Source organism: Limulus polyphemus, unplaced genomic scaffold (genome assembly GCF_000517525.1).
Source record: "Limulus polyphemus unplaced genomic scaffold, Limulus_polyphemus-2.1.2 Scaffold292, whole genome shotgun sequence".
NCBI classification, from domain to species: domain Eukaryota; kingdom Metazoa; phylum Arthropoda; class Merostomata; order Xiphosura; family Limulidae; genus Limulus; species Limulus polyphemus.
Window position 1 is genome coordinate 111118 of NW_013665902.1, and position 3518 is coordinate 114635.

A 3518-nucleotide genomic window follows, 5' to 3' on the forward strand; every position below is an offset into this window, starting at 1 on the left:
GGATTCGAACCGGCGACCCTCAGATTGCGAGTCGAGTGCCTTAATCACCTGGCCATGCCGGGTCTTGTATTTATGACAAAGATACTAAGACTATCTGCTTCCGTTCGTACTTTGTGGTGAATCAATTCTTTAGCACTTATTTTGCTGTGATATTATATTTCTTCAATAACTCAGTGATTAAAAAACTAAAATCTTACAACCATTTAATCATTTGGTAAACGCGAATATTGTCAACGATGCGGTTTTTGACGTCAATACAGCATTTTATGATTGCATCAATAAGGCATTTTCAGCATATCTATATAAATATAATAGTAATGTCTGTTGTATGTCCATATAACAACTTCACATACCTTCACCAAAATTGGTATGAAGATTCATTAGATCCATGCGGGGGGTACATACAAATTTTCAGTTTTGGCATTTTGCGTTTTTATGGACGTTTTTTATTACTACTTTGTCCCCTGTTGATGAATCTTCACCAAATTCAGCATGAAATTTTGTTGGGTCCATGCGGAGATACACGTTAAGTTACGGTTTCATATTTTGTGTTTTGCAGTTTTTATGGGCGTTTTTTACAATTACATATAAGTGAAGCAGCTTTTCATGTCTTAAAATAACATTTCATTAATTATGAACGGGTACTCCAACTAGTAGCTAATAAAATGCTTTATTAGATATTTATGTACCTAAAGAAAGAGACAGAAATATTACTTTTGTAAAAAAAAAATAGTTACACAGCAACAACAAAGTCCTTGAAAAACGTAAAACCTGAAAGTTAGTTTTCAAGTCCCCCACCCCAATGACTCAGCGGCAAGTCTGAAAGCTAATAACAATAAACAGCGAATTTCGATAATATCAGTGATGTACAAAGCACACATGGTCCATTGTGTAGCTTTGCGCTTAACAACAACCCAACTATAGCTTTAAATGAATATCAAATACAAATTCATGTAGGTTATAAGGGTTTTTGTTTTAGAAAATTGACCACTTCGTAATAGAGACACTTTTCCTGTAGTTTATTATCATAAAATAACCTTAATTACAGAAAAATATAAATCAATAGCTCTGAAAACTGTATGTATTATTTCTGTGTTTGCTTACGCTCCACAGCAAATATTGATTATTTTCAGTGATTTTCATAAACAGAGCTTCCATGTATGAGACAGTAGACGGCATATTTCCATGCCTACGAAATAAATATAATGACTTTTTTTTTGCTGTAGAATATTTTTAATCAGTGGCGTTAATGTACTACACGCAATATAGAAAATCCCGTATCTTCGGTCACGCTATACGCTGCAACAATGTTTGATTTCACGATTTGCATTATTTAGCCTCCTCTATATTTCACTTTCCTGTAGCGACAAACACGTGCTGCTCATATTCAAGATATATACCAACAGCTTTTGATTCTCTAGGTTTATTATAAGAAAAAAAATATATAATGGTTAACAAACTCATTAAAATATATATATGCATACCTCTGTAATATTCTGAATTTCTCAAGAGATTTTGAACTCTATGATAATACCAATAAAAGAACACTATATCGCGTGTAGCAGTTAAAACGTTAGTGAAAAAAAAACTATAGTTAAATAAACTGTTAAATAAATACTAGACTGTTTTATTGTGTAGCAACTGGTTCGACTTATACGCGGATCAGAGTATTTCTGTCCATTTAATAGAATTGAAATCAATACATGATATATTATTTCTGTTTACAAATACCAATATTTCTAAAACCGGAGATATTGATTTTTTTTATTTATACATGTCGGATTCAAATTAAAAGGTGTATAAAAATAGCATTTCAAATCTATCTTTTGTCTCCCACAAATCACTTCCCAAGTTTGGCTGGGCGATGATTGACAAAAGGTTGCAGGTCTCTTTCTGGATAGTCCTGGTGTTCCAAGTTGATCCATATTCCTTTGTTTTTTATTGCCATTACATACAATTTCCGACCTGGAAATTCTAAATTCCCGATCTCAACCAATCTTTATGATCTGACCGTATGAATATGGCACCCCTTTACCTCCTCCACGCTACACAATGCCATAATATAGTTATGATACATACCATTCCGCAGCAACGTTATATCGGCTGTTGTTATTACGCGACTTGCTGATTTGTACATTCAAATTCGTTTTAACATAATGTACTGAACCCTGTAGAATCGGCGCGCAGTGTTTTTTACAAATTACACTTTCTGTCACGCATCACGTCTATAATACATATATATATATATATATCAGTTAACTGAACATTCTAGCTCAAATGAAAAAAAACCCAGAAGAAGAAGAATTATTGACAAATGTAAAGTAAATAAACGTATGTATTGTGGAAATATATAGTAACAAAAAATGCGCTTTTTTCTTTCTACTTTTTACTTTTGTAAAAATTATTTATGCCCTAACAAAAGAAACAAAATATAATTTGCGTACTTTCTATAAAATAAGGTATCCCAATCCGCAAATAGTGATATACACCTGAAATTTGGTAGCCATTTTAGATATAACATTAGATAATATATTAATAAAATACTTCCAAACGTATACATTATTGTTCAAACTCCTTTTTTTTAGAGGCCCCCAGTGGCACAGCGGAATGTCTGCGGACTTACAAATCTAGAATCCGGGTTTAGATACCCGTGGTGGGCAGAGCACAAATAGCCCATTGTGTAGCTTTGTGCTTAATTACAAACAAACCTTTTTTTTAGAGACTCGCCACGATTTTACTATTTGGGAAATAAATCTCGATCCACATCATGTCACGTTTCAAATTAAAAATGCAGAAAATTAAGATCTTATTGGTAAAAAACAGGATTAAAAACACTTGTTGCAGAATTGGTAAAAAATGTGGAACTGTTTTCGTTTCGATAAATATCTTACCAGGACCCAAATATTACTAATTAGACATCTTTCCGCCTTCATTTTAGTACAAAGCAGTAACTATATTAACCGAGGTAATTTTACGAAGTTGTTTTTTTTTTATTAAAAAGTACTGTAAAATTGTTGTTTTTCCGAAATTACGCTCAAAGTAATCTTTAAAAATAAAATATGGATTCTGTTATTGTAATAACAGACCTTGGAGATTACTCAAGCAATAACACAAATATAGAGTTTTTCAAACTGTTTATTTTCTGCATCTATAATAACTCAATATCTTACATCTGTTAACACCAACAAAATTTCTCAACAACTTTATATTTTTATGCAAAATCCACGACTTAAACACTTTTAGTAAAATATTACCGATAGACTGGCTAGAGTCAGTCGTGCATCGTTTCAATACAAGACGTAACAACAGTTAATCACAATGGATGCATTTGTGTCTGGAGCTATAGCAATATCCAGTTGAAGGGCATTGACGTAACTATTATAGCTGACGATGTGAAGTAAGTTCTTAGAGAAGAAAAAATACGGAAATATTATAGAAGTTATCAATAATTCTGGCAAGATCTATACTTTATTTATCAATTCGATATTAAAAATTTAAAGGGCCCCCCCCCCCCCCCC